Source organism: Sturnira hondurensis, unplaced genomic scaffold, assembly GCF_014824575.4.
Source record: "Sturnira hondurensis isolate 20B ecotype Veracruz unplaced genomic scaffold, ASM1482457v3 Scaffold0021143, whole genome shotgun sequence".
Taxonomy (NCBI): domain Eukaryota; kingdom Metazoa; phylum Chordata; class Mammalia; order Chiroptera; family Phyllostomidae; genus Sturnira; species Sturnira hondurensis.
In genome coordinates, this window is record NW_028093774.1 from 15,529,066 (window position 1) to 15,540,725 (window position 11,660).

The following is an 11,660-nucleotide window of genomic DNA, read 5'->3' on the forward strand; positions in this document are numbered from 1 at the left end:
TGATTGTTGCTTCCCTGTCCCGGGTTTGTGGTAACTTACTGAGACAAATGTTTGATATGTTTAATATATAATGGATTCTTACAAATTAATAAGATATTCCACCAGGGAAAATAGACCCATAGAACAAGGAAGTCAGTTCATCAAAAAAGAAAAGCAAATATCAGTTAATTCACCTTTTTAATAATTGAAGGAATGCCAAAAAAAGAGTATAAGAAACCATTTTTTCATCTGTCAGATAACTAGGAAAAATGCCTGGTCATGGATTGGCTGTGGGTAAATGGGCCTTACAGTAGGTTGTTTGTTGGAGTCAGTACAAACTTTTTGGTGGACTATGGGAAAAAGAAGCGTAAATACTTCAAGTCAGGAAAGGGAGATGGTATGCACAAGGTACCAAAGGTTACCCAGAGGCTTGAGTGTAATGAGCATGAGAGAGGATCGATATTTGAGGGACAAGATAAAAAGATCCATATTTGATATATTAAGTTTGTGGTGCCTGTTAGACATCCAAGTTGAAGTATTAAGGTGACGAGATGAGTATGAGTGGATGGAGCTCCGTGGGCAATGTCTGAGCTGAATAGCCTCTTCAGGATTTATTATCGCAGGGAGAGCATTTAAAGCCGTAGAAGTGATTCACCTGAGCAAGAACATAGAGAAAGGAAGACAGTCCAGAACCTACTCTGAAGGTACTCACTCCAGAGAAAGACTGGGAAGCAGAGTAGTTCATAGCACTGGCTAGATAATATGTAGAACCTAGTGCAAAATGAAAATGTAGGGCCCAGCGTTCCAAACTTGAGAATTGGAGGATGGTGAGAGCAGGCCATTAATCACAACAGTGGAGCCCTGGGTGACTGCACTGGTCACACACTCTTAAAGCTGGCCTGGGAGTCAGGAAGGGAGAACGAGCAAGCAAGGCCAGTGGAGTCAGAAGAAGGGAGAAGCTAAGAGGACTGTTTTAGGAAGGACTAGGCCCTGGTTGGCTTAAGCCATAGGTAAATGGCTTGGTCGTTGATTCAGTGGGTGGGAATGTGACTTAAGAAGTCTTACTCAGTGAATTTCAGGACTCTTACTTCAAATGTTCAGACGAAAGATCTCTTTCTCAGAGTGAAGGAGGAAGTATGTAGCTCCTATGGCTTTCGCCACTCTTCCCGGACCTTGGGAGAACCGAGCCTGCAGTAAAGAAGACAGAGGCAGAGCACACGATGGAAAGAAACAGGGTCCTTAATGACATAAATAGTCCTGTTAATAGGTCATTTATTTTATTTTATTTTTTAAAAATATATTTTATTGATTATACCATTACAGTTGTTCTATTTCCCCCCTTCATTCCCCTCCACCCGCACACTCCCTCCCCCACCATTCTCCCCCTCTTAGTTTATAACCACGTGTCTCAAGTTCTTTAGATTCTATTTCCCCCACTATTCTCGCCCTCCCCCTATCTATTTTCTACCTACCATCTATGCTATTCTCTGTGCCTTCTCCCTCCTTCTCCTCCTCCCACCCCCCTGTTTCTAACCCCCCATGTGTTCTTCATTTCTATGGTTCTACTCCTGATCTAGCTGTCCTCTTGGTTTGCTTTTGTTTTAGGTGTGGTTGTTAATACCTCTGTGTTTGCTGTCCTTTCACTGTTAATATTATTCATCATCTTTTCCTTATATAAGTCCCTTTAGCATTCATATAATAAAGGCTTGGTGATGATGAACTCCTTGAACTTGACCTTATCTGAGAAGCCCTTTATCTGCCCTTCCACTCTAAATGAAAGTTTTGCTGGATAGAGCAATCTTGGCTGTAGGTCTTTGGATTTCATGACTTGGAATACTTCTTTCCAGCCCCTTCTTGCCTGTAAGGTCCCTTTTGAGAAATCAGCTGACAGTCTGATGGGTACTCCTTTGTAGGTGACTGTCCCCTTATCTCTTGCTGCTTCTAGGATTCTCTCCTTCATTTTAGTCTTGGCTAATGTAATTATGATGTGCCTTGGTGTGTTCCTTCTTGGGTCCAACTTCTTTGGCACTCTCTGTGCTTCCTGGATTTCGTGGAAGTCTATTTCCTTTGCCAGACTGGGGAGTTTCTCCTTTATTATTTGTTCAAATACGTTTTCCACTCGTGGCTGTTTCTTTCCCCCCTCTGGTACCCCTATAATCCGGATGTTGGAACGTTTAAAGATGTCCTGGAGGTTCCTAATCCTCTCCTCATTGTTTTGAATTCTCATTTCTTCATTCCTTTCTGGTCGGATGTTTTGTTCTTCCTTCTGGTCCATTCCATTGATTTGAGTCCCAGTTTCCTTTCCATCGCCATTGGTTTCCTGGACATCTCCCTTCATTTCAATTAGTTTAGCCTTCATATGTTTCTCTAATTTGTGACTATAGTCTACCAATTCTGTGAGCATCCTGATAAATAGTGTCTTAAATTGGGCTCCTGAGAGGCTGGCAATTTCCCGGTCGCTTAGGGTTATTGGCTCTGGGACTTTGAGTTCCTCTTGCGCCATCTTTTGGGTTGTTCGTGCTTGTTAAGTAGCAGGATCGGAGCCCTAGGTTTTCACCAGAGCAGGGCAACTAAGTCGCTGGGTTGTGACGTTGTATGTGGGGGCGGGGTCAAAGAGGGACAATGGCTTCCCTCTGCCGCCACTGCCACGACCCCCACCGGCACCGCAGCCACCACTGTCACCAGGCCCACGCGTTTCGTTCCACTGCACTCGAGTGTGCCACCGCTGTTGGCCCTCCACCACTGGGTTTGTCCCCTGGGGCCTGCGTGGTCCGTCTCACTGTGCACGAATGTGCGACCTTGGTCAGTCTGCCCCGCACCCCGACTGGCTTTGGGCTGCCCTCACGCCTAGTGCCTAGGTCGGGGGATCTGTCCTGCCCGACCCAGCTCCGTTGCTGGTTCCGCCTCTCTTACCGTCCCCGTTGAATGGTTCGTAGCTGTCGAACTTCCGTATAATTCCGTGTTCTGGTCTTTGGGTGTGTTCTAGTTCTCCAAAACTTTTGTTGTAGTCAAACTTGGTTGTGGGAGAAGGCACAGTGTTTCCACCTATGCCTCCATCTTGGCGGAAGTCCCCTATTTTTTTATTATAGAAATTGATTTTGTGTTTGCTGTGTACCCTTGTTCTTCTTGTTGCTTCTGCTTTCTCTGCCTTATTTTAGTTGTCTATACATTTCTGCATTTTTCCCTGCTGATTTGGTTGCTTGGTGTAGGTGCAGGCTGTGAGTCTTGTGTCTTTCAACTCCTGCTTCCCTAGAGCTACGGAGGGTTATCGCATGGCCCTTAGACACCTAGTGGAGAATTCCACTTAATGTGGCACAGCCCGGGCTTTGAAACCAGGCTGAGCTGGGGTACCTGCTCTCTGAGCCGCCAATCCCTCATCTGTAAAATGGATACAGTAACAGTTATCTTGCATCCTTGTTGTAAGGTATAGAGTGTACGGCACTTACTGAACTCTGAAAATATTTTACTATGTTAGCAAAATTGTTCTTAGGTTTCTTCTGGTTTTACCTTCATATTCCACAGTTGAGGACTTTAAAACCCGAAGAAGTGATATGTATTGGTCAATGCTGTGCAACTAATACAAGGTGTAGACAGACGGTCCTGAGACCTGGATGAGTTCCCTTCTCATTTCTTAAGACTGGCAGCCCACAGGCAGTGATGTTCCATGGCCATGTTTTGTTGAACTTGTTTTAACGTACACATTGGCTGTTTTTTATGTCTGCTTGCAACACAAAGGTAGCACCTCTCGTTTTCCTACGCCCAGCCTACATATTCATGCTAACTGCATGTGTTCTTCGGCACCGAGTCTGCGGTCCCATGTGGCAGCCTGTCAACCCCTCCTCTTGGTTTTAAGAACAAAGGCAAAATCTTTATAAAAAGATTCTATTCAATTTCAATTCTAGACCTTTCTGTTTTGTTTTGTTTTTTTTTCTTCTTCAAGTTGGGGTTGCTTATCAGTGAGAAGCTACTGAAAGCCTTGTTGCCTTTTCAAAGTAAGAGTAAATTGTAGCCCTGACTGGAGTGGCTCCGTTGGTCGGGTGGCATCCTGCAAAGTGAAAAATTACCACTTCAATTCCTGGTCAGGGAACATGCATGGGTTATGGGCCAGTTACCTGGTTGGGGCATGTGGGAGAGTGTTGGAAACTGCTCTGCCTGGTTTCAGGAGTTGTAACTTCTCCCCATGGCTAAGGCTGAGTGAGCGACCTCCGGAATACGAGCTGCTAAGAAGGCAAAGCTTGTGTCTGGCAGCAACACTGCTTCTGCTTCATCCATCTCTGCCCCCAATGCTTGGTCGGTTAGTCAGAGATGGGGAAGACCCCTCAGTGGCGGGGGGCGGGGGGCGGGCAACCTAAGCCAGACACAATCACTTGGGAGGCCATCAAGGAAGGACTCAGGGGGCTGCAGCAAAGAAGGAGTGATGGACCCTCACCCCCTGGCTATTCTGACATAGCCTGAGTCCCCATTTCCTCTGGAAGAAGCGCTTCCTGGTTCTAATCCACTTAAACTTAAAAACCTATGACTGGGAAGGCAGTGCAGCCCTTTGCCAGCTAGAGAGGGATCCAGGGTGATCAGGCATAAGAAAGAATTCACAAAGTCCTGTGAAGCCTGCTTTGCTACTTTCATTCATATGATAAGGGTCCAAGCAGGAAATGAGTATGTCTCCCAAAGTTTCTGCAACCCCCTTACCTGACAGACACTGACTCAGACTAAGCCCTCAGATTTCTTTTAAATATTATCTACTGTTTGATCCTTGCCGCCTGACACTGATTGATGAGCTTTACTTGTATACCTATGTGTTCCAAACCTAATAAAAGCCATTGAAGAAGAGGTTCTTGGTCCTTCTCCTCTGAGAGATTGACCACCTCTCCTCCCCAAGCAGATCATGTCTTGGTAGTTTTATGTTTATCCGTGGCAGATGGGGGGACTTGAGGGCAAAGTTGCCCCCACAGGAGAGAGAACTGATCGATGTTTCTCTCACACTTTCGTGTTTCTCTTCTCTTTTTCCCTCCCTTCCCCTCTTTCTGGAACTGATCAAAAAAAATCATTTTTAAAGAATGACCATACATGTAAGGGTTTGTTTCTGGACTCTCTATCCCACTGATACATATATTTTGTCTATTCCATGCCACACTTTTAATTATTGTATCTTTGTAGTAAATTTTCAAATCAGAGGACTTCGAATTTGTGGGCATAGAATGAAGTTGCAATGAAGTTCAAGTCTAGCGTGTGACATTGACTGGGCAGGGGCAAGAGTGGCAGCCTGTTGCTGGGGCAGGCCTGGTTTTGTCTGTCCTTGCTTGATTCCTGCCTGAGCTTGGTTTTCTAGGCTTCCCATTGATTGGCAGACTACCCTTCCAATCAGTTCTTTTTCTGTCTTTGTTAACCAGAATCTGTTTTAGTCGTTTGCAACCAAGAACCCTTGATAGTGCAGCTCAGTTCACCTAGGACTGATTGAGCCACTTTGAGCATTGAGCAATAAAGACGAAAATCTTCATTAACCATGCAAATCAGTCTGTCGTGTGGCTCAACAGCAAGGTTCATCCTGGATTGCACATCTCTGTGGCATTCAAATGCTTCCATATTTATCTCTTCGTAAGCTAGGGTAAAGAAGGTTTGATTTAGCAAGACGGTGGAAACAATGAGGCATGTCTTAAGAATCACCTGTTTCTTGCAGGAAGTCTTCTACCTTCATATTAACCCCTTCTTCCTGTTAGATAGTTAATACCCTATAATCTTCACTAGATACATAAAGTAGTGGTATCTTTACATTATTATTGTTAATATTATTATTTATTAGTTACTATTGTGGTTGGAAGACTAATTACCCTTGAGCATAGACTTCCGATTACATTTCAGTTCTTTGTTTACTGTGGTGCTCATGTACTGAGTACCTACTATGAGTACCATGAGAGCTAGACCCAAAGTCCAACCCAGTGCCGTCTTGGTGGAGCGACTGGTTTGGGAGGGTTGGCAGAGTCAAGGTGAGCTGCCTTGTGCCTAGCGTAGCTGCTCCCTGTTGGCCAAGCTGGGGCTTGCCTGGGTGAGGCCGAGGGAGGCCCATTTGTAGGAGCTGAAGGAGCTGGAGGTCCTATAGTCTGCTGATACGCCCCCCAAGCCTGTTCTACCACAAGTCTGCCTCCATTGGGCCCCTCAACTCCAAAAGTATACCAGGACCCTGTGCCCCGTCCTGAGATGACACTTAGTTTATATGTCCTACATTATAAGAACAGTGTGTATCTTGTGTTTAAGTTATTTCTTTACCCTTAAAACCCTCTTTTCAACATGTTCTGTATATTCTGGAGCCTCCCCATAGAATTCTACTTCCTACAATCAGGAGACCTGGTGTGGGGAGTTCTTTTCTCAAATAAGGAGGGAATTTAAAAGTGGAAACAGAGGTATCTCGCAGATTTTATAGCCACAGCTCTTAGTGGGGCAGAAAGAAGAGTTTGGAAATACAGGTTTTGTTGAAGGGAAAGAGGCTAGGAGTGAATGTTTCTTGAGCGCCAAGTGCTTTGCCTGAACTTTCTATTCTCCAACTGGCTTTGAGAGTGTTTAATTTTATCTTCTTTTTACCAATGGTTGATTGCACTTTTGGAGGTCAGGTAATTTGCCTAAGATCATACAGTGAAGCTAGGGCTGGTTGGTAGAATGAAGTCAAGATGGTACCTAGGATGAACTAGGTCTCCCCTTCCCCTCAGATTGTAGGAACAAGTGGTCTCTACCTCAGCTATACCTTTTGACAGAGGTCAGGGTCCTCACAGCAGCCTGGGCTCCTATTTCTGCTCAGAGGAGCCATTCTGGGAACACTGCTCAACTGGGCACTGCTTGTACTCACGGCCCCAAAGGGACATGGAGACAAATGAAGGCACCTGCCAGGGGCATGAGCGGTCAGTTATGGCTTCCCTCTCTGCTAGGAGTGTGAAGTTAAATGACTGAAAGGAAGAGTGTGTTTTCAGAAAAAGAAATTATTTCTGTTTGCCTAAGAGAGGATTGTCTCTCAGCTCACACCACTTGTCTTCTGGAAGTTTATCGCTAAGAGAGCTCCCTAATGCCACTGAAGTAGGCTTTGAGAGTTCCAGAGCAGGGTGCAGCAGGGAAGTAGAAACCCCGGGGCTGATGCCCTGACAGCATTGAAAAGCCCCACTTTCATTTTGTAATTGAAATCTATGGGCCTAAAAGCCCTTGTTTCCCGACTGTCTCCGGGGAAGGCTGTCGGATGCGGCGTTCTCTGGCATACTCTGCAGCAGAGCCGGCAGAATGGGGAGACCTGCTGGCAGAGAGTTGAACACTATAGTACAGCCCATTAAATTCTGTGTTTTCATTCTCACCACGTACCGGCAATCCTAAACAATGTCAACGATAGAATGCTTCCTACAAGAAGTAATTTTTGGTATAATCCTAATTGGCCTAACTACCACAATTTGTGTTCAGTTTTGATAATAATGTTTGCTAGCTTCACTTATACTACATATATTTTTAAAAAAACATTTTTATATTTTCTACATTTCACATAAGTGAAATAAGGCAATCGCAAAAATACAAAGACTGCATGATTCCACATATCCAAGGTATCAAAAGGAGTCCCATTCATAGAAACAGAAAGCAGAATGGGTTGCCAGAGGCTAGGGGTGGGGAGAAATGGGAGTCATTGTTGAACTGACAGAGTTTCAGTTTTGCAGGATGAAAAGCTCTGGAGCTTAGTTGCACAACGACGTGAATGAATATACTTATAGAACATCAGTGAACTGTATGCTTGAACACAGTGAAGAAGGTAAATTTTAGGTTGTGTGTTTCTACCACGATAAAAAAAAAGAAGCATGCGTATCTTCTAGCGCACACTGTATTCAGTATGGAAGTTCACTTGGACGACGTTCCATTATACAGTTAGACCCCGGCACCCAGGTCACAGCCATACCCGTTTGTTTCAAGAGGAAGTTCCCCTGGGTTCAGAATTGTTCACACCCTGTCAGGGCTCAGCTCATTCGTCCAGCTCTTGTGCTAGTATATATTTCTGTGTATAAAGAAAGATTAGAAAGAAATAGTTGGAGCACAGTTGGAAGGAACAGAATTTAGTTATTGAATTACGGCCTTGGATGTGACCACTAGGAATTTTTATTTGTGCGTAAATATAGAAGGGTGAAAGAGTGCAAATTGTGGAGCACAGGTGTTCATCTGCTAAATGGAAATTTTAGTTCATAAACAATAAATTCATTTTGACTATTGCTGAAAATAATTGTCACATATGGGAGGAGGAGGAGTTAACAAAATGAAAGTCTCTGGCAAATATGCTCGAAACAGGATAGCAGAATCAGACCCTATTCTTTAATAGATAATTTGTTTTAAAGATTTTATTTTATTTATTTTTAGAGAGAGGAGAAGGGAAGGAGAAAGAGAGGGAGAGAAACATCAATGTGTGGTTGCCTCTCACGTGCTCCCTACTGGGGACCTGGCCCACAACCCAGGCATGGGCCCTGACTGGGAATTGAACCAGCAACGCTTTGGTTCACAGGCCTGTGCTCAATCCACTGAGCTACACCAGCCAAGACAGACCCTATTCTTTAATGATTTGAAAACACTTCATTAAATGCAGAAGTAGTTAGTGCCTTGGTGGAAAGAGCATGGGCTTCAGAGTTGGATAGATCTGAATTTGAATATAGCTTCACCTTTCCTCGGCAGACTTTGGGCAAGGCATTTAAACCCTTTGTCTCACTAGGGGATTGCAGTACCTCCCTTGCAAAGACGTTTTCCCAAGGATGACAGAGAAAATGAATGCCAAGTGTCCAGTGTAGGTATTGGCGCAGAGTAAGCATGATGTGGGCTAGTGTGTTAGTGTCCTGGGGCTGCCATAGCAATTTACCACCAACCAGGTGGGTTAAAGTAACAGAGACTTGTCCTCACAGATCTGGAGGTGAGGAGTTTGTGGTCGAGGTGTTAGCAGGGCTGTGTTCCTTCTGAAGTGCTAGGGGGAGGCCTCTTCCTTGGCTCAGGCATTTCTTTGACCTAGAGCTGCAAAACTCTGATCTCTGCCATGTTTTGTTTGGCTTTTTAATTTTAGAAAGGGGAAGGAGGGAGAAAGAGAGAAACATCAATGTACGAGCGACACATCCATCAGTCTCCTCTTGCACCCCCGTCCCTACCCAGGGTGCTGGCCTATATATCCTAGGCACGTGCCCTGAATGGGAATCGAACCTGTTGACCCCTTGACTTGCTGGATAATGCCCAATCCACCAAGCCACACCAGTCAGGATGCCATGTGTATTTATTGAATGAAAGCATTGAAGGGAGACCAATGTGGCTGGAATGTCATAAATAGGAGGAAGAGGGACAAAAGATGAGGTTGGAGAATTAGGAAAGGGCTAGAAAGTAGGCCCTGGTGATAAAGATGTGTTATATTCTGAGTACAGTGGGAGTCTGTTAGAGACTTTAAAGCAGAGGATAACATGCTGTATTTCCATTTTTAAAAAAATTACTCTTTCCAAAAGGAAAGGGGTGGGAATAATACCAGGCAAAAATCATAGCGCTCACAATGTTCCTGTCTTCATTTAGCATAGGCCTAGCCGTTTGAATAGACCTCACTTCCACTGGAGAGCAAGGCTCATTCCCTGCAGTGGGAAGGGGAACATTGCTATTAAAACAAAAAAATGGGCTGTCCTCGGTTCTCCAAAGGAGACGGCAGGAGGAGGTGGCGTAATTCACGTGATAGGAATGACGAGTCTCTGTATTGCTGCCATCTTCTTAAAGGCATTGACAGGCGAGGGAGCCACTTTCAGGAGTGTGACCCTATTACAGCTGATGTCACGGCCTCTAGTGTGTTGGGGCTGTGGCTAGGAAATGGGGGGAAAATGAATGGCCCTTTAATTTTGACGCACTGGAACGAGTTTCGGATGTCCAAAAGCAGGTTTCAGAAGGTGGAGAACAGAACCAAAGTTCGGTCCGACGCATTGTGTGGCCGTGGTTTTCTGCTCCCTGGTCATGAATTGGCAGCAGAGCTATTAGCCTTTACAGTAATATGTTGGGGGAAAGAACGCATCTAAGGGTGGGGGGCATGGGACTCCTGTCAGTCATGCTTGGGGACAGCCAAGGAGAGGTGCCGCCTTCAGAGGGAGGGAGTGCTATCCTGGTGAGAATTTGGTGTCTGGCACCAATCAGCCGCCGGTACATTGAGAGGCCCCCAATTCTTTGGCAGGAGGATAGGAGAGAAGCATATGTTAAAGCAGCTCTAGGTAGGAGATTGTGCCTCACGTTGCAGCTCAAAGGTGCTTCATTTTCTTCTTCCTCCTCCTCCTCCTCCTCCTCCTATCCTTGGAAAAAAGCTCACCACTTGCCACATTTGCACTCTGCAGCTCAGTCTGCCAGGTCCATTTTGGGCTGCTATTGAAGAGGCCATCTGTCCAGCAACTGGATTTACCTAGGACACAGGTGGGGACTTAGAGGAACACAGATCCGACATGTAACTAGTCCAGGGGGCTTTTGATCCCAGTGTGTATTTGACTCATGGGAGACCTTCTTATGCTTACTTTATACAAAATAAAAACTAAACTTCTCTGTCAATTCCTAATAAAATCAAGTCCAAATTCAAGTTGGCCAAGGAGCAAGACCTTGCATGAGAGAGGGTACTTCAACTCTTAAGCTTCGACTTCTATTCTTCCTCTCCTTGTCTTTTCTGTTGCCAATCTTGAATGGCAGAGGATTGATTTTCTTAAGGGCACCGATATTATACATTATGGTTAGTGGATTACACTGTTAGATTAACGGGATTAGCCTAGCTACTAGGTGGCCCAGATTCAGAAATAGGAGTAGGAGCTTCAGGAAAGATCAGATGACTGGCCCAGCTTCCATGAGGTCCTTGGCATTGTCAAGATAGATTCTAAAGCTCAGTACAGCATTGGAGGTTGAAAATGTATTACAATATTTGCTCTGCAAATGTGGCTTTCATCAGAGTTCAAGTTACCTAGGGAAGAGCCAGTCAGTAGGAATGGACAGTCGATCTTCTAGCTAAAAGGGTCGCAAGGACAGAGCAAGTGGCAGGAGGGTTAGAAAATTTCCCAGCAAGGCAAGAAGGCAGGAGTTAAGCAGGAGTAAGCAGCATTTTGTAATAACTCAGTGACCGACTGAGTGATGCCACTTCTTATTTCTATAATCCCATGAGTTTTTTAAAAATATTTTTTAAGATGTTATTTATTTATTTTTAGAGGGGAAAGGAAGGAGAGAGAAAGATCAATGTACGGTTGCCTCTTGTGAGTCCCCTGCCGGGAACTGGCCTGCAACCCAGGCATGTGCCCTGACTGGGAATCGAACCGCGATTGTGTGGTTCGCAGGCCCGCCCATGAGTTTTTAATACAACATTATTTAAGTATTCCTGATCTCAACTGGCTGCTGTCACACCCTGGTGCTGGGCAATGTCCATCCAGAGCAAGGGCACCTTTTTCTAATTTGCGTGAATGTCCACTGTGGGCTAGCTGTGGCCCTGGCTGTGCTTCAGAGGTTCAAGGGAGGAGTCCTGTGTCTGTGATGAGAACAAACACCTTGCATGAGCTTGACAGTAATTCGTGAGAGACCCCCGAGAGGAAGAGACTCTTGTGCCAGTGGAGTTGGCACTCTAAAGCAGAGCTGCACGACCAGTATGTCTCAAGTGTGCTGCAGTTGTGTGCCTCAACGACTTCACCCTCAGGGAAGTAGGC